We start from the raw sequence: 22,351 nt of genomic DNA on the forward strand, positions 1-22,351 counted from the left end.
AGGTCCAGGGTTAAACACTTGCAAGGGCTGATAATTTATTTGTTGCCCAGAACACAGGCTGTTTGATACAGAGTTATTAAGGCACCTGTAAACAGTTGTAAGTGGGTGCAAAATGGACAGTTATTAATGGTGTGAAATTTGTGTTGGGAACAGACTGCCCTTTTTTGATAAGGTCAGAGTGGGATGTTGGGGAAGGATAGTAGGTACATTTGGGGAGGTAGGATGGGTTGGAAAACAGACAAGATAGACAAGACAGCATACAGGGTTGTATATGGCACATGCGGTATGTAAACACATTGGACAGGGAGGGGTGTTTGGAAATTGGAAGCCCATGAGCCCCCAAATGGAAACAGTGGGACTGAGGTCCCCACCCATGGGCAGTCATCACTGCACCTTCATGGCCCTGAAGGTGGCTGTACTGGGAGCTGAGCAGGAGGGTCAGACTGACCCTCTAATTCTTTCATGAGGGCCTCAAGGTGGTGTAGCAGATATCCCAATTCTCTGTGGAGCTTCCTATGCATTAGAGCCTGGACCTGACTTCAGGTGACAGGATCCTGTCTGAGCGTGCTCCCAGGGAGGGATAAGCACCATCCTCTGAGGTGGTTCCACCTGAAGGTATTACAGGACCAACAGATGAGGAGGTCCCAGGTTGCCTCCCAGACATGCTGTGGCCTAGTGCCATAGCCAGATGAGGTGGGAGAGGTGGTTCTGCTGGGAACAGCCTTCCCAAACATGCTATTGTGTTGCAATTTTAGAACATATGTGGGTAGTAATAGTCAAAACAATCCAGGATTAGTTATAACAGCATGCATAGATATTCCCATTAATCCAAAACACCAGATCTGGAACAGTTGTATAGCAAACAGAACACATGCATATATGGAACCACAGTGGCCATTACAATGGCATGCAGGTTACATTGTTAGCAGCAGGGCATCAATGATAGTGTTTCAGCATGGAATATGAATAGAAACATATTTCAATATTTGTTGCACAATAGGATATCTGTCCCAACAGTAGGTTTGGTGTAAACATACACATTGATCTGTGTGCTCCGATTATTGTTGCAGATATGGTGGGGAGAGAGAGGTATGTCAATTAACAACTATTATATCCTTGCAGTATGATGTCCTCAGGCCTTTTTTTCCTGTTTATGTCTACCAGGTACCATGTCATGGGAGCATCTCCCTGCTTATACTCCACAGGAGAAGGAAATAATAATCAACTACCTGGTGCATCACCACAGAACCCTCTTTGGGTGTATGGCCCATGATCTGCAGAAGATGACTGCCCTGTGGAATGAGCTCATCCACAGGGTAAACAATGTCAGCCTGCATAACTGCAATTATGAGCAGGTGCAACATCATTGCACTGACCTCCTCCGCCATGCCAGTCAGTGTGCTGCTGCAGCTCGGAGGGTCCAGCTAGCAACAGGTAAGGGTTATGCCATCCAGCCCCCACTGACACATCCTGAGGAGCTCCTCATCAGCCTTGGGGCACCTGCCTGCCAGCCAAGCCAGGAACCTGATGATAGCATTGTGGAGGTGGGTGCTATCCACACAATGGATGAGGAGCATGCAAGTAAGGCCCCAGGGCATATTAGTAGACCACTGTTGCTTATCCATCTTCATCTGGAAAGAATCTTCATGCAGGGCACCTGCCTGCCAGCCAAGCCAGGAACATGATGATAGCATTGTGGAGGTGGGTGCTATCCACACAATGGACGAGGAGCATGCAAGTAAGGCCCCAGGGCACATTAGTAGACCACTGTTGCTTATCCATCTTCATCTGTAAAGTATCTTCATGCATATGTTAGATAACATAGTCTGTTGCTGCAGTGTAGTAATGAACAGATGTGCATAATCTCTAGTATTGTGGGTTTGTACTGTTGATGTACTGAAATGCTGCTGCCACCCTGTACCAATGCTGCAGGTGTGACTACTGACATTACATCACTCACACAACTATATAGGTCCCTCTGGTATACCTCTGGGGGCAGCAGCCTGTAGATGGTGAGTATGGAGTTTTTTTGTTCTGGTTTGCAAATACAATGGCCATGTTATGGCCATTGTATTTGCCATGCATACATTTAACACACCTATCCCTAATGCATGCTGTACATGCTCACTTATTGTTGCTGTTAACTGCACTGCATCACAGTGGTCACCATGGTGGCATATCTGAAGTGTGTGTAAGAGTCCTGCAGTATAGCTAACAACCTGTCAGTGCAAGATGTGTGGACAGAGATGAACATAATGGTGGGACAAATAGCCTACAGTAGGGACATGTCTGAAACATTACCCTTATACAGTGGCTACAACAGTGTATATACCACTATTACAATGGCAACTGTTACAGATCTACATAACTGCATATCACAATACTACATTCCACAACTTTTACAACCTGTAATGTGATCTCAACATGAGCAATAAATGTGTAATATGGAATCCTATGTTAGGACAACAAATATGGGAATACATCCCTTAAAAAAACACCAACAATTCCCAAAGAGAGAAAGGAATTCTCCCCAGGAAAAAAAAACACAGTCAGGAAGCACTGAATTAGCTGCTCTTTCTTTATTTTACTTCATCTGGTACCTCGGCTACACAAGCCTTCTAAGGAATAAATAAATGCAATTCAAGCAGCCTTTATACATCCCCTTAATTAATGTGTTAACACATTTAATTACTATACATCAATTATTCTACTTTTAATTATCACAAATTCAATTATTAAGTTATTGTGAACTTTTACCCAAGCTTAAAGCTGTGCCCCCATATATACAGGTATCAAACAGATAAACAAGATAAAAATATAAAAAAGCCCAAGACTCTTATACAACATATAAAACATACAACCATTTCTTTCATACTATATTAAATAGCAAATATTTAAACATTCTAAACAATTAATGAATAACCAATACTTTATAATACACTTACATCAAATAAATTTCATTATTCAATGCATATGACAATGTCACATTCACTCCAATACTTTTTAACATATGACTAATGTGTTATTGCACTTTCCTGCTACTGTTTATCATGTTATTAATTTATATTCTTTTAACATTCTTCTTGTGTTACTGCAAAATATTAAATGTGAGTCCAAACTTTCCTATACATCCCAATTAATTTCCAAATTTAGCCCGCTGGGGAACAAAGTACTTAAATTCACTATGGTTTTAGTTTAGTCTATGTCTAAATTCATCTCCCCCCATATTTTGACATCCAAATGGTTGAGCTAGAACACTAAAGAAGAAGCTGTCTGTGCTTCCCGATGGACAGTGCAAAAATGCTGAGCCACTGGGCTCTCCATTCTTCTGTTCCTCACAGCTACCAATTTTTCTAAAATGTTTAACTTGACCTTTCTTTTTGTTTGTCCTACATACCACATCCTGGGTGTGCACCAACACCCAGTAATGTAGACCACCCCACAGGAATCACATTTAAACTCATTTTTAATCCAGAATTTCTTCCCATTTATTGCCCAGTCATCCACATATTTTATTTTACTACATATTTTGCACATTCCACAGAGGAATGCCCCCAGTCTCCTCCCAATTGTGCCCTGTGCCTTTTGATTCAATAATTCCTTTAAATTACTAAAAACGGCCATATGAAAAAAATACTTTTTCTGGGAACAATTTCCCTACTACTTCATCCTTATAAATCACCAGCCATAATGTATTCACCAACTCTCTAAGTATTTCAGAAAAAGGAGATAATTTAGTTACAAAAAAACATGGACTCTACATTTTCCGTTCCTTTTCCCTTTTTTTTTTGAATTTTCTGAAAACCTCTGGGACTGTTGAACATACATCTTTTATTTACCTCCCCTCTGAGTTTGTTCAAAGCTCCCTGAATGTACCCATCTGTATAACCTCTTTTAAGTAATCTATTTTTCACCATAATTAATTCATTTTCTAAAACCTTCTTGTCAGAGGTATTAGTCATAGTTCTTTTGCATTCCCCATATGGTAAAGATTTTATCAAATGCAAAGGGTGTGCACTATTGGCCTCCAAAACATTATCTGCAGCAGTTACTTTGTGAAAAGGCCTATAATGTAACTCCCCATTGAAATTTACATAGAATTCCACATCCAAGAATTGCATACTTCTGTTATTGACTCTATATATGAATTCCAACCCAAATGAGTTCTGATTTAATATGCTCATAAAATTATCAAATTCACATTGTTCACCTTTGCACACAAAAATCAAATCATCATTAAAGTGTTTGAACATAACTACCTTGTTCTTGACCAAACATGTTGGATAAATAAACATATTTTCAAAAAAAGCCATACCCAATATGGCATAAGAGGGGGCAAACACCACCCCCATTGCTGTTCCCTCTAACTGCAAATAACATTCCCCCTCAAAAACAAAGTAGTTATGTGTCAAAGCATATTCCAAAAGTTGGAAAATATAAGCAGTTTTAGGGCCTTCCCCCATCATTTTTACAATTGCCTCCAAACCTTTTTTAACCTTAATATTCATATATACAGACTTTACATCTGCACAAGCAAAATAATAGTCTGACTTCCACTGGATTTTATTGATGCACTCTAAAACATGAGTAGTGTTCTTAATATATGACTGGATTCTAGGAAGAAAAACTTTTAAATGAGAATCCAAAAAATGACACTTGTGTGTGGCCCATACTCATCAAGCATCTGCAAAAAGGCTGAGGATGGGGAGGGGTATCATCCTGAAACACAACAGTGAACTGAAGCATACATCCAAAGCTCTCTAAGAATGGCTGTATCTGAACACATTCAAGGTCATGAATTGTGCCAGACATAACCCTGACTCCTCAGCAATAGTGAAGGCACTATGTGACCTCCAATGGCTCTGCACATGAGCTGGCCTTGCAATCTGGCAGAGTTGGGGAAAATTTGTAGGGCGGAGTGACCAAATAATGGCAAGTGAAGATGGGCCATGCTAGTATACCCCTTCCAGGAATAGTGACTGCTGTAGTTTACTTAACATATGCTGCAACAAACCATCATGTTAAGGGTGTGCACACTTATGCAACCCACATATTGTATGCATCTCAGTCAGCATCTGCACAACTAACACATTTGTTTGATACTGCATTTGATTGCACAGGTCATATGTCACATATCAGGTATGTGTGATGTAAACATATGCAGTACTGTGGCCCAATTGCATATCAGGGAAGAGGGTGGCATGTCAATTAGGGTGTGTACACTCCTCATATCCACAGTAAGCTTTGAAGGTTGTCAGTGTAATTGGATTTTATTGCTCATACATGCACTGCTGATGATGAGATCTGCAAATCAGAGGTCAGGCATTCACTATTGACATCTGCTTCATATCATCCCAGGTATGTGTCAGACAAACATATAGGGCTTTGAACAACAGAGCAAACATAACTGCCACACATATACACATTCAGCAAAGGTGTGTACACTCGTGAGGTATGGTGCACAGTGCATGCCAGGGTGCTGAACAGGTGCACAACAATACTGTGTACATGGGTGCAATGTGTTCCAGGGGAAGGGGCATCACCTACTAACACAACTCATGCATCACAGAGATGTATAATGTTGGTAACAGGATTTGAGTATAGATGCAGTGCATGCTGTTGAGTGCCATATGTCATGCATGTTGACAGTTGGGTAATGAGAGGTCTGTGTAATATCTTTCTGCCACCACACCTGTAAGTGTGTGTGTGCGTGTGTGTGTGTGTGTGTGTGTGTGTGTGTGTGTGTGTGTGTGTGTGTGTGTGTGTGTGTGTGTGTGTGTGAGTATGTGCAGAGGTAAGCAATGACGTACAGGTCTTAAATTACATTTTTTGTTTTCCACTTACAGCTGGCAAGGTGGGTCAGGGTCCCACCTGCATTCATACTGATGTTAGTGTCCATACAGGCTCTGACAATGATGATAGGTATGGTGAGGCACAGACAGAGTTGTCAGGGGCTGAAGATGTGCCATCAGTTGACATCCCACTGTTATCCATCCCATCCCTGCACACAGTTACATTGCCTATACATATACAATCACCAATGGCCATAGATGAGGGACAGTTGGTGGTTGGTGGTATGGGACAGGACAGTGTGGTGACTATGGCAAGTGTGTCTGTACACTGCAGCCATAGCCGGATGACCAGCAAGGTACCACACAGGCAGATGTACAGGGGTACTCATAGGAGGGCTGTTGGCCATCATGCCCCTGGCAGAAGTGCCATAGCAGTTGTCACCAGAAGCATGTTTCAGGCCATCATGGAGGCACAGGCATGTATGGAACATTATACCAGACAGAGTCTGAGGCTCCAGAGGGCTACTCATTCTGCTGTACTTGACCACATACGTTATCTTGCAGGAGCCCACCGTTATTTTGCAGAGGTCCTGGATAGATGGTTGGGTGGGAATCCTTAACCATGCAATGTCTGCATTAGAGCATATGGTGAGAGTGGGACATCAGCCATGTGGACGTAGGTCAGCAACACCAACAGGTGGAGGTTTCTGTGGATGTGAAGTACCAGCACCAGCACTGCAGGGGGGTGCTGTCCACACCGAAACACAGCAGGCCATGTGCACATGGTCCTGGCCAGTCCCAACAGGGACCTATAGCCAGTGGACATTTGTCATCATCAGGGGAGAGTACCATATCTGGGCTTGTACCTGGTAGTGCCTGTGGAACCCCTTGCAGGCACAGTTCTCGGATCCATGCTGGAGATGGTGAACTGCACACCCTGCCATGTACTGTTTGCAGCTGTTCAACAACCCCCTGAATAGGGCAGCCACATGGCAGAACTGTGTGCATACATACACACAGACACACACAAACACACACACGTGCACACACACACACACCCACACACACCCACACACACACACACACACACACACACACACACACACACACACACACACACACACACACACACGCACACACACACATCAGCAACACAGCTAGGCACTTCCATACCTACACACATCACATCTGCAAAGCCCAAATGATAAAGAACCCCCCTAATACACACATATGATATCAACCAAATGACTCAGCTTAGGTCTCTGGCAAATCCACAACACACCCTGTGCATATGATGATACCTGTGCCACATCCCTGTCATCCATACCATCGATGCAGGAACAGGCTAATATGGTTCTGATGCACAGGGTGAATGCAGTAAGGTCTAGCAATGTAATGCTGTGTAACATGTTTTCAGCTGGAAAGTTTAATGCTTACATCTCAGGATGTGTAGCTGTCCAGCCATTATGCATTATAGCTGTTATTAACACTGACTGATTGTGGTCTCCATAATGTATTCAGTTTATGTAGTAGGTGTCTATGCGTCAGCAGGATGTTGGTCTGCTGTTGTTTCCTATAAGGGGTATGGCACTGTGGTGACTTATTGACTGTGTCATATCCTGAATACAGCTGAACACAAGTAACAGGTCTTTATAACACTGTAAAAATATGGTGTACGCCTGGTAAAAAGCACAAACAAACACAGGTACCAGTCGCAGTGAACGAACCACCAAAAGCTGCTCAACAGTTGTAAAGTGCCTGGGAAAACCGCCTCAACATGTTTTCTGTATAAATGCAGGCTGTTAGGAAAAGATGAGGTTGCCAGATAAAAAATCCAATTTATTGAAGTATAAAAGAAAAATGCCACAACACATTTTCAATGAAAATTAAGATATTAACGTTGCTAACTGCCACAAAACATTTTCGTAGGAGCAACACTCGAACTTCATCAGATATGAAAAAAAACATGTTGTCACCTCCTTTTTATACATCTTGATTGAAATGCTAATTTAATCAATTAGACTTTTAAAGAAACCTTGATTCAAGTGACTTTGAATAAATTATTTACATAAATAAAAAACATTTCCATAACATCAAATAGTGCACACAGTTAAGTATAAAACCTTTTCACTAATGTGAATAATAAATACTATTATGTTAAAATTATTTTATGTGAATGCTAAAAATATTATGAAATACATTTAAACTGTATATAAAACGTTTATAATGCAGTTTATAATGGGATGGACTAGATATTCCCAGCAATTTAATTCAGCTAATAAAGTATACTATGAATATAAATAATATATACATATATACACAAATATCCTATCTCAGGCATTATGTATACTATAACTTTGCAGATCTGAGCTTAAGTAAAGGGGCAATAGATATATAGTAATTCATGCCCGGATGCTTGCTGGCTTCTACTATTACTTGCCAATATGTCTCCCTAAATTCTAATTTAGTTTCCCAGGGACCTTCCCTGAGTTCTTTAGAAACCATTTCCACCACATAAAAGTGTATACATATTTTCAATTATAGTAGCAGAGAAGTGACTCAGGAATTTTTCAATTTATTCACCAAAGGTTTTAAATTTGCACCTAGTCAGAATAATAATCTAGTACAGGCCATATTAGATGTGAAAATGTTTGTTAGAAAATTAAATCTGGAAAATATGTTTGGAAATAATCCGACTAGAATACAAAATAAAGTACCTAAGAAACACAGTACTTTTAATACTCCCATTCACCCCCAATTCAAAATTTTGGAATATAGTATTGAGAAAAAAAATAGGGATAAAATCAGGTTCAATACCAATATATCCAATTTGGAAGAAATGGAGAAATTATTATTAACTACTTTGAGAGAAGATCCAAACATTTGGATCATGGAACCAGACAAGGGTGGGGGGATGATAATGATGGACAAGATCATTTATGATGGTACAATGTATTCTATACTGCATGATGTTTCCAGGTACAGCAAAGTATCTATTAATGAAATTAACAGTTTGTACAAAAAGATAGACTTAGCCCTTAAAGATCTATTTGATCAGTGGGTAATAGACTATGATACTTATCTGTACCTGGAAAACACTACACCTAGGTTACCCTCTATATTCGGGGTACAAAAGGTTCATAAAGATGTCTCTGATCCCTCTTTCAGACCCAGTGTAGCATCTGAATGCTCCAAGATTTCTCCTTTGTCCAAATGTTTGGACTGGAAAATGAAATTATTGCAGGGCAAAGATAAATACTTGTTAAAAGATTTTTGGGAGTTCTTAAGGCAGATCACTATGGATTTAAAGGTAGCTAACCTTAAATTCGTGACTATTGATGTAACCAATTTATTTTCTGTTATACCTCATGACATAGGGTTAGCTTGGGTAGAGTTGGCCCTCCGAGATGGCCTAGGGACTAGTGAAAATTATGTTTATACTATTGTTGAATTTGCTGAATGTGTTCTGAACAATAATTTCTTATATTTTCAAGGTGAATTTTTTAAACAGAAATCTGGGGTAGCTATGGTGGCCAATTGTGCTCCCACCTATGCTGACATAGTACTGTCTGTATGGGAGAAAAAATATATAAATAACAGCAAGTATGCTAAATATTGGTATTTGAACTTCCACACAAAAAATGGAAAAAGGAAGCGTTTGCCAAACAGAGCACAGCCAAAATATTAGGTTAGAACGATTAGTATATTCAATACCCCACCTTCCTCAGACTACAATGACATCAATACTAGAACAATACTGCTTAAATATTCTAAGCCAAATCAATTATCCAATTTCACACAATTAATAAAATCTATTGAATTGAAAACTTTATATGAATCATGAACAGTTTTTTAAAACCAATTTTTAAAAACAACTTTAAAACAATCATATTTATTCACCCTAAATACATTAGACTAAAAACATAAAACATAAATCATAAATCTAAAAACACACATACTCTACTGAAAGCGCATATTGAATAAACTAATTGTGCTAACCTAATATTTTGGCTGTGCTCTGTTTGGAAGTTCAGTACATTTTTAAATATTGGTATTTATACACCAGATTCCTGGATGATATATGCATTTTTTGGACTGGTACAGATGAATTATTAAAATAATTCATCAGATATTTAAATCAAAGTACTACATTTTTAAGATTAACACAAGTGACTATCAGTTATGTTAATTATTTGGATGCTTCTTTACAAGTGATTGAAATTGGGTTTAAATCTACTATATATAGGAAACCCACTTTTTCCAACACTTATATTAGATATACTAGTGCCCATCCCTTATATCAAAAAGAGTATTGTAAAGGGACAGCATGTCTGGGCTTGCCGTATGACATCCAATGAAGAAGACTTAATGAGAGAATGTGATTTACTCATGAAAATGTTTTCGGAGAGGGGATACCCTATTGAATTAATAACTGATATACAAAGGGAAGTGTGTTCCAATAGACAGGGTAAATACAAACCTGTTTTAGGGATGGGACCAATACAAACTGAATTTCAAAATGATAGTCAACAGGAATGTGAAACAGGTCCAGCATATAATAATACTTTTATTACCAACTTTAGTGCCAATGCCTATTCAATTAAAAATATTGTAGAAAGTGAATGGGTCAAATTTAATGAATTCACTGACTTACCTAATCTAAAAGGGAAAACAATTAAAACTGTATTCCGGAAAGGTTACATTATAAAAAATATATTAGAAAATAACAACATCCTTCTGTATTTTCTAGTAAATTGAAGGGCACATATAAACGTGGAGCATGCCCTCAATGTAAATATATTATACACAAACAAAAAATATTTTTAACAGCTAGGAAGAAATGGATAGTAGCATCCAATTATTCAAATAGTAATTCCCAGTGGCTAGTATACATTGCCCTATGCAAGGGTTGTGAGGGATTCTAGGTAGGGAAAACTGAGAGAACTTTAAAACATAGAATATATGAACATACGAATGATATTCAGAAGCAAAGTTCTAGAAACACTTTGTACAAACACACCCTCCAATTCCCCCAAGCTAAATATCACTTTTATGTGTTGGAAATGGTTTCTAAAGAACTCAGAGGAGGCCCCTGGGAAACTAAATTAGAATTTAGGGAGACATATTGGCAAGTAATTTTAAAAGCCAACAAGACTCCGAGCATGAATGACCATATATCTGTTGCCCCTTTACTTAAGCTCAGATCTGCGAAGTTATAGTATACATAATGCCAGTGATAGGATATTTGTGTATATATATTATTTATATTCATAGTATACATTATTAGCTGAATTTAATTGCTGGAAATATGCAGTCCATCCCATTATAAACTGCATTATAAAAGTTTTATATACAGTTTAAATGTATTTTACAATATTTTTAGCATTCACATAGATAATTTTAACATGATAGTATTTATTATTCACATTAGTGAAAAGGTTTTTATAGTTAACAGTGTGCACCATTTGATGTTATGGAAATGGTTTTTATTTATGTAAATAATTTATTCAAAGTTGCTTGAATCAAGGTTTCTTTAAAAGTCTAATTGATTAAATTAGCATTTCAGTCAAGATGTATATAAAGGAAGTGACAACATGATGTTTTTTTCATATCTGATGAAGTTCGAGTGTTACTCCTACGAAAACATTTTGTGGCAGTTAACAACGCTAATATCTTAATTTTCATTGAAAACGTGTTGTGGCAGTTTTCTTTTATACTTCAATAAATTGGATTTTTTATCTGGCGACCTCATCTTTTCCTAACAGCCTGCATTTATACAAAAAACATGTTGTGGAGGTATTTATAACAGTTACTGCATGTGCCACATGACTGATAGGTCTGAGGGGTGTATACAGGTGAGTGCATGGTGGCTGATGTCAGCAGCCCTTCTACAGTGGACAATGGTAAGTGTACTGGGGGCACACACCGCATGTTTGTGTATAACACACACACACACACACACACACACACACACACACACACACACACACACACACACACACACACACACACACACACACACACACACACACACACACACACACACACACACACACACACACACACAGAGGCTTTGGTGTTGATGCAATACACAGAGAATACTGTACTCATGGATATACTTAATTTTGCAGTGAACCCATTTTAGCCTATGTAATTCCACCAAGACAAAATAGGCAAAACATCACATCAGTAAATAATCAGTCTGCTAGTTTTATGTCATTGACGATGGTACTGGCAGGGTATATGTCCTCTTCCCCAGTGTAGTGCAATCCTGGAGTTGGTAAACATAGGTGTGCTGGTGTGGGTGGCACAGGGCCCCACTTTGGAGGGTGTGCGGTGGCATAGAACCACACATAGTGTGACAGACAGCTACTTAACCTGTTAACATAAACTGTACAGTATTACAGCAGACTAAGTGGGGGGAATAAACACAATAACCCCAATGAGGGTTGTTGTGCCCACAACATCCACAGCCAGCTATATATACCAACTCCAGTATTGCTGTACAGCTATACAGTAGGGAAGAGGGCATTTACACATCTACTGCTAGTTTTGATGGAATGAATTTCCACAAGATGATTCCTTTGAAATGTTAGCATTTGCCAGTCAGTTCTTGGAAAGATGACCTCCTGGGACATGTATTCTTGGCAAAATGAAGTAGATCTCTTCACATACACACACACTCACTTGGCAACACTGAGAGTAGAACCCATACCTAGGTACTTATTGCTACTAATTTGTTTGGCCTTAATTGCACACACCACACAGCTTTTAGGATGAGGTGTGTCCTGAGTTTCTTGTTAAGTGAAGAACATCACCAAGCCTTGTACAGTATGGTAATGGGGGATGTACTGGGTGTTAATGAACAATACATAGTATGACATACTGTCATATACACATTGACAAACACATAACAGTCATATACACATCTTAAAGACCTGGGTTTATCAGTGCTAACTACCTTGTCAGTGAGTCCATTCAGTTACAGATAATTTGAACACAGCACATGCATCATTGGGCTGGATAGTATAATCAGTTACTTGTATGGTTGATGGTGACAGTGGTCCTCATATAGTGGACCTTGAGACATGTACTGGGGGTACCATGGTGTAAAGACAGTATACCCAGCACCCACACCCCACATTGGATATTTTACTCACTGAAACCCATGATAATACTCTGACATACCCACAATCATACATTGACCAGGACTGCAATACAACCCCTTGTCTATCTCATCAGTGCTACTACAGGGATATGCATTTATTGCTCATGCCACAGGAATAGTAAGGTGATGGTTTGTCATGCCTCTCCTTATGTCAGCAACATCACTATCCCTTATACTGTATGGCAAGGTGTATTGTATTTGGAGAATGTGGCCTCAGAATGCAGTATCCTACAAATATACACACTTGCCAGACTCAGAGGGTAACCCATGCCAATCTACCCATTTGTACAGCAGTGTTGTGCTGGTACTGCAAGCTCCAGGTAGCCCATAGGGTGAAGAGTGTAACAAAGTATATCTAATGTCCATTACAGCAGCAGCCATTTCTAACTATGGCAATGGTGGGTGTAGTGGATGAGAAGGCCCTCAGGGTATTATCAACTACAAGTTTACAAACACACAGACACTGTTATTCTCAGTAATGCATACTGACACATTAGACAGTACATGGGTCCATAGGTGCAGGTGTTCCTATGTGTACACCAGGATATTGTCCATGGAGAGATGAGAAGAGTAGGGGATGTGGGTACAGTAGTATCATGCCATCTGACGTTTGTCAGCAGGCTATATATCAACAGATACCACATGAGTGATCCTCAGGGTGACAGTTAATGCAACAACCAGTAATCTGGTGTCTCTTGCACAGGGCCAGTGATGTGCTCCAATTGACATGCATGCAACATATATTACATAACATGGCCAGTGTCTGGTTTGTAGACCTGTACCAAAGCATGTTCTGCTGACTGTGGTAGTCTAGTTGAGTTATCCATGGCATGTGGTGCATAGAGGGTGGGGTTTCCTAGCTGTGGCATTCATAACATAGCTGGGCAGACATGTCAGTGTCAGTCAAGCACAGATTACCTGTAAGCAGCCAAGATGGATACCTGACATCTGCACATGTGTACAGAGGACAGAAAGAAATCAGCAGCCAACAGGTTATGCATTAGTATGAATGTTTTGACAGACAGACTTCTGACACTGATAGATATGCCATTACAAAATGACAGCAGTACTCAGTTACATGTCCTATACACATAGTAGTCTACAGTTAATATCCATATATCAGATCAATATCCAGTAGTAAATACTTAATAACACACAGCTCACACACCCAGAACATGATAGTCGGTACTCAGAGTCCAGCTTTGCATGCAGGGGTGAATGGTTCCAGTACTACAATCTGCAATTTACTCTTACTTGGGAAAGCACTGTTAATGGTAGTAACATAATGATACAATACATGCAAGTGTGACTGTATATAACCTGGGATACTTCCCATGTATGAAACACATACAAACATAAAAGATTGCTGTACTAGCCATGTATAATCAAGTGTCCCATACAGTATACTCACACCCCTTGTTCCTGTAATGACAGCACATAGAAACATGTTATGTACATGGAGTTAATTACACTTATTAAATATGTCATTACCCTGCTCTTTTCTCAGTCTGGAATCTGATCACTGATTACCAAGGCTAAGTTATGCTTAGCAAGAGTAAGCATTGCTTAAATGTAAATGCTAAGCAGATTTGCACAGTGGTAAGCAAAGCTGACACAGTGTAAGCACCTCTTTATTTAACTGTACGTTAGCACCGATTATTGTTGGACAAACCTGCGCAAACCCGCTTAAAGCTGCTCAAAACTGCCTTAACCACTCTGTATCCAACAGTCCTTGTTCTGCCTAACAACAAAATAAACAGCCCTTGCAGGTCTTAAACCTAGGACCCTGTACACTATAGTCATAGCAGTTAACCACTAAGCCATCACAGCTGTGAAAATGTTTGTTGTTTTTTACAATATATCTGTCAGCACATACTGAATAATAGTGAACAACTGCTTTGACTTCTACAATTGTGTAGTACTTCTAAGTGAAAATAGAGTTGAATTAGTATGTTGTTATATCTAAATATAAACACATCAGATAAATATGGTGGGATACATTTGGGAAGGTATATACAACACTCATGTTTACAAATAAGACTATGGATATATAAATATATATATATATATATATATATATATATATATATATATATATATATATATATATATACACACATATGTAGATATATGTATACATGTACATACACACATCACTTCTGATATTGACATGTATGCCCTCAGTTACTGATAGACATCATAAATGATCATAGTGAAGTACCACACAAATCACAGTAATGATCCCGTGGAATGCACCAGAGATATGACCAATAAACGTGGACAGTCTGACATAATCTGGGCAGTCCAGAAGTATACAAAGAATTCCTTAGTGCAAGACGTATGGACCAAGCCTGACAAAGTGGATGTTTACAGACATGTAAATGGGGATATCACAAAAATAGTGGAATAGATAAGCTCACATAGTTGATGCATTCATACACTCCTATCTGTCCTAACACATATTAACCAGAGGGGCTGAGGTCTCATGCCCACATACTTCCCACTAGTTAGTGACATACATCTTTACAGCATCCCACTGCTTTGTCAGACATATACAACAGTTATGGTGGCCAGGCAACAGTATATCTGACAAATATCTGGGCATAACATCACACTCGGTAAATACACTGAGCTGCTACCCATGTCACAAAGAACTGTGCAAACTACAAGCAGACTGCCACAACACTGAGCCAAGTTTCCTATGGGGGAATGCACATGTACATGCAGATATAGCAGGCAATACAGGCATGTAACAGCATGGAGTAATAGACACCAGTGTGAATGTGCATACCCAGAACTAATCTGAACATAGTCACAGTCACATTATGGTAAGCCTAATTAATATTACAGTATATGGACTGTGTGAACAAAACCATCCTCATATGTGCCACTCACACACTAACTCTACATATACTGGGCTAATACACAGTGTAGTCTGATGCCTGATTGTGGTATGAGACATGTGTCAGTCTAGCCCTACAAACATGTACGCAACATCAGATTGAACAGGACCTAGAACAATTACATCTACCACAGTCTGTGTACAGGCCAAGTAACATATTCATAATACACACTCTGTCAACAATCACCATAAGTACACAGACCTCACTACTGTACACACTACAACAGACTGTCCAGGTTTTGTCCTCAGATATAAGGCCTACTATACATAACGTGTAGCAGTCTGATATCTCACTGGCTTGTTATCAGGTATGATATCAGTAAATAATGATGTACCGTACATATGCACCTCTTACTGCATGACATATGGACAAAGGGTGACAGACTTGAGGAACGGAGGCACAAACACAGGGCTAATATTAACATACTGCTGTGATAAACTGATAAATTTCCTAGTGTAACAGGGTTTGCTGTGACATATCTCTTCTGAAGAATATGAAGTTAGTATGTCACGTGGATGCCACCATGTACTGACTGCGATCATCAGAGTATGCTACTGCATTTCGAAAGATAGGAAATGTGTGAGTAACACAACACATGTAATATGCCAAACTCTGGCCAGTCTGCAGATAGACCTACAGGTGAGAGTTTCCTCAACCCCATAACACTGTCATGTCAGACTTTAAATCATGTAGAACAGCCATATCCACACAAACCCTACCAACATCACTTCAAATATAGAAGAGCAATACTTACATTCTGTTCCCATGTCTGGAACATCCCCTCCTGTTTGTTGGCCTGTCTCCACAGTGTATGTTGTAAGAGGTATTTCCAACTACCGTATGTGATGCTGTTTGTCAAACACCGACATGAAGTCCTGCTCACAGTGAAGGAAAAGGGCCAACACCCACATGAAGTCCTTAGTTATAGGAGTGTGTTTCCATGCAATTGGCTATAGGAATGATACCACAGCTGCTCCACATGCAATTAGTAAGTGAGGGCTGCAATTCATGCTCAGGCAATCAGTTGATCATGAGAATTACCTACAAAACTCAAGCTGCTGCCTATGCAAAACATATGTACTTTTCCACATCCACCAGAGAGGAGAGACAGACAGAGACAAAGGAAAGGAGTAAGAGAGTAAGAGTCAAGCATGTTTGTGTATGCTCCTTGGATGGAGAGTGGTATCTGGGTATTATAACAGTTGCCTTTATTGTTTACTGATCCATACTGTCACATAGTAATTGCACATGGCTGCATACATTTATGGCTGAGGATTGTCTAAAATAACATCTACAGTGTTTGAAAACTGTTGGCCTTGTAATGTGGACAATGGAACATATAGGTCCTCAATATAATGATGTAGCAAAACTCACACTGCAATGGATCCTGGTATTACACAATCACCTCAACACCCACACAGAATACTGATGACACATACACAAACACACACTTACCAGTACTGAGTTTCAACCCCCTACCTGACTATACCTTGCTATTACAGTGTTACACAGTTATTGCACATGCCATGGAAGTCACATGTTGAGGAGCTCTCCAAAGGTATCTTTGAAGGTGAGTGACATCAGCAGCAGTGCTAAAGGAAAGATAAGGGAAGTGTAGTAAGTGTGAATGTCCACAAAAGCAGGGGTTAACTAAGACACATATACACACACTCGCTCAAGGAATCAAACACATTATCACAAGTGGCAGGATCAGGATTTGAACTCCTACCTGCTACACTACAGTATTATGCAGTTATCACAAGTGCCACAGAACTTATATAGCTGATACATGATCAAGGGGTTATTTCAAGGTGAATTACATCAGCAGGCATGCTAAAGTAGGGCAATGGGAGGTGTAGTGATTGTGAATGGCTTCAAAATCATTAATCTTCACACACACACACACACACACACACACACACACACACACACACACACACACACACACACACACACACACACACACACACGCACACACACACACACACACACACACACACACACACACACACACACACACACACACACACACACACACACACACACACACACACACACACTTTCCAGTACTGAGATGCATGGATTCATTGCTTCACATATGTGTAGTAGGTGAATGGGCCTGAAGGCTGTACAAGGCTAGGCAAAGGGAATACCTTGGCTTCAGGCCACATGACAATGGTCTCCAGTGTGGCTCAGGGGTGTAGTCCCTGGAGTGGTCCCACAGGTGGGTATTGTATTCACCATCCACTCATCTGGTTTCCTATTGTGGGTGGCCAGTGATGGGCACTGCTTCCCATGTATGTGATGTATATTCCATAACATGGGCAGTGTCTGGGTTGTGCACATGTCCCATATGGATGTTTTTTGATGTGTGGAAGTGTACTTGAGGTCTCTGGGGCATGTAGTGTGGACAGATTGTTATCTTCTGATGTAGCATGCCTGACCTCATTTGGTGATACCTGGCTATGGACCCGAGGTCATGCTTGTACCTATATTGACATAATGCTACAGATATTCAGTGGACCTACACTGACATAATGATACAGATATTCAATGGAGTTAATGGCATCTGTCCATACAGGGCATGTGTATAAAGCATGGTATTCCCTTTGCGGGTTACACTTGCAGACTGTACAGTTGTTGAAGGCGTCTAGTGTGGAACATAGCAAAAGGACTACTGTAAGCATTTATTTGCCTACTGTAGGGATGGAACAGGGTGCCATGTCCTTTTACTTGCTGGATAATACACACTCAGTCAGGAAATGTAACACATCACAGTACTTTCTGATGTTGGTGGCACTGTTGTGGTCAACAGGCATGCAGTCCACTGCAATCACACCGTGGTTACTATCTGTGAGGCAATATGCGGGGAACTACCATTATATTGGTTGTTGCCTAGCCAAGTGTGTTTGTGTATGAGACATGGGTAGAGACTACTCTCTGAGAAATACAAGGGTTGCCTATATTGTTCATCAATCCATAATGTCACATGTAGGGCTATGGGTTGTCTACACCAACCTCTCTGGTGTTTGACATCTGTTTTCCTTGTAAGGTGGACATTGTAACATATACTAGGTCCTCAACATAATAAGTTAGCAAAACTGCCCCACAATACCTACTGTTATTACACAATCACAGCAATCTCCACACAGGATAGATGACAGACACAGAAACACACAGACACACACACACACTAGTACTAAGATTCAACCCCCTACCTTGCTATGTATTGCCACTGCAGTGTACCACATTTATTGCATGTGCTATGGAGCTTATAGGATGGATGTTGTCCCAATGTACTTCTAAGGAGAAGAACATCACCAGCCCTTGTAAATACTGGTACTGGGTGATGTAGTGGGTGCGAGATCCCAAAAATACTTTTACCTTAAACACACATTTACATTTGCCAGGGGTGAGGTTCAAACCTATATATAATAATTTTTATTGATCATTATGTTACACATTTACCACATGCACCACTGATCTAACATGGTTTAGGGTTGGCAACAGGTACTTCTAAGGTGGATGATATCAGCAGGACTGCTAAAGTCAGGCTCTGAGATGCATACTGGGTGTAAATGAGGCCAAAAGCTTGGAGGCACACACATACAAACACTTGCCACAGATGAGATTCAAACCCATACCTGTGTAGTTACTGATACTACATTGTCCTGCATTTATGGCACACACCACAGAGCTTATAGGGCTAGCCTTTCTCCAAAAGGGTATTTCAAGGTGACTGACATCAGCAGGCTTGCTAAAGTAGGGCAAAGGGAGTGTAGTGACTGTGAAATGCCTCAAAATCATTAATCTTGATACACAGTTTCACAATTGCCATGTCTGGGATTAGAACTCCTACCTGAGTAGTATGTTACACTATAGCATTACATAGTTATCACACACACCAGAGAGCATATAGGGCTGGCCTTTATCCAAAGGGATATTTCATGGTGACTGACACATGCAGGCTTGCTAAAGTAGGGCAATGGGAGGTGTAGTCACTGTGAATGGCCGCAAAATCATTAATCTGTTCCCCTACACACACAAAGTTTTACAGTTGCTATGTGTGGGATTAGAACTCCTACCTAACTAGTATGTTATGTTACAGCATTGCTCAGTTATTGCACGTGCCATAGAGCTTATAGGACTGGGCCTTCTCTAAAGGGGTATTTCAAGGTGACTGACATCAGCAGGCTTGCTAAAGTAGGGCAATGGGAGGTTGCATGACTGTGAATGGCCTCAAAATATTTAATCTCTGCACACAAAGAGTTTCACAGTTGCCATGCATGGGATTAGAACTCCTACCTAACTAGTATGTTGCACTATAACATTATGCAGTTATTGCCTGCACCGCAGAGCTTATATGGCTGGCCCTGACCCAAAGGGGTATTTTAAGGTGACTGACATCAGCAGGCTTGCTAAAGTAGGGCAATGGGAGGTGTAGTGACTGTGAATGGCCTCACAATCATTAATCTGTGCACAAACACACACAGTTTCATAGTTGCCATGTCTGGGATTAGAACTCCTAACAAACTAGCATGTTACACTATAGCATTACACAGTTATCACACATGACACAGAGCTTACAAGGGCAAGCCCTTCTCCAAAGGGGTATTTTAAGGTGACTGACATCAGCAAGCTTGCTACAGAAGGGCAATGGGAGGTGTATTGACTGTGAATGACCTCAAAATCATTAATCTCTACACACACAGAGTTTCACAGTTGCCCTGTCTGGGATTCGATCTCCTACCTAACTAGTATGTTACACTACAGCATTACAAAGTTATCGCATGCACCACGGAGCTTATGGGGGGATGACAATTGGCCAGAGGGTTATTTCAAGGTGACTGACATCAGCATGAGTGCTAACATGGGCAATGGGAAGTGCAGTGTTTGTGAATGGGCCCTAAACCATTCCTCTTGAAACATACACACAACACTCAGTCATACACAACTTTACATTTGACAGGACTGGGTATACAAATGCTAGATGAATACTGATTTGTACTATCATGTTACACAGTTATTACAAGCACCACAAACACTATAGGGCTGAGGGCTACCAAAAGCAAATGTCTGCAGTGAATGATGTTGGCACATCATGTGATATTGGCCAATTGGATGTGTGGTGGGTGGAACAGGCCTCATGATGCCAATCACTTTGTCACTGTCCGTCTCTCTCTTTCCCACATCTGTGTGTGTGTATATTTGACCTATTATAGTGTATTGGCCTTGGATATGAGTGAGTATTCCTATGATTTGTACTATCATGTTACACAGTTATTACAAGCACCACAAACACTATAGGGCTGAGGGCTACCAAAAGCAAATGTCTGCAGTGATTGATGTTGGCACATCATGTGATATTGGCCAATTGGATGTGTGGTGGGTGGAACAGGCCTCATGATGCCAATCACTTTGTCAGGCCTCATGATGCCAATCACTTTGTCACTGTCCGTCTCTCTCTTTCCCACATCTCTGTGTGTGTATATTTGACCTATTATAGTGTATTGGCCTTGAATATGAGTGAGTATTCCTATGATTTGTACTATCATGTTGCACAGTTATTACAAGCACCACAAACACTATAGGGCTGAGGGCTACCAAAAGCAAATGTCTGCAGTGATTGATGTTGGCTCATCATGTGATATTGGCCAATTGGATGTGTGGTGGGTGGAACAGGCCTCATGATGCCAATCACTTTGTCACTGTCCGTCTCTCTCTTTCCCACATCTCTGTGTGTGTATATTTGACCTATTATAGTGTATTGGCCTTGGATATGAGTGAGTATTCCTATCCAATGTGTGTGCAAAGCATGATTGGCGTGCAATGTGGTGTGTGTGCACAGACACCTGCGACTGACAGATATGTATAGTCCACTGGTGTTGTCAGACATAGGCTTCATTTCTCTAAGTGTAGGAGCATGCCAGGTATGACCTTTTGTATTGAGTGTGCAAATCCATTCCAAGTAGGTTGTACTCCAGAGCAGGATTTTGTGTTCTACACCTATAGCTAGCAACATGTTTCTGCAATATATCTGTAGATAGGTTGAAAATACAGTGTCACAATGAGAGAAAGATAGTGGGATACTGTAACTATTGTGTCTGTTCTGCTTGTGTTACATGGTTGGTGTTATCAGAGATATTCAGACATATGTACTGTTTTACACTGTGATGTATTATGTCATCAACTACTGACAGATATACTTATTTGTTCAAAGTTATTTCCTGGGAAATGCAAGATGAATGAATCTGTGTCCAGTATTGTGGTCTGCAGCCTGTATATTCTTGCACACTCATGCCATTCTGGACGGATAGTTGCAGACACTTGCTGATGGGTCTGTGTAAATGGTCCATCACCTTGATACTGTGGTGGCTGAGAATTCCCTGCTTGTAAATCTATCAACATAACAGAATGGCCATATCCTGCTGTGGCCATACCTCTCAGCTGTACAGATTCACCCAGGTTACCCAGAGGCTGGGCCCATA

This window comes from Protopterus annectens, chromosome 4.part1 (assembly GCF_019279795.1).
Source record: "Protopterus annectens isolate FY-2018-M chromosome 4.part1, PAN1.0, whole genome shotgun sequence".
NCBI lineage: Eukaryota > Metazoa > Chordata > Ceratodontiformes > Protopteridae > Protopterus > Protopterus annectens.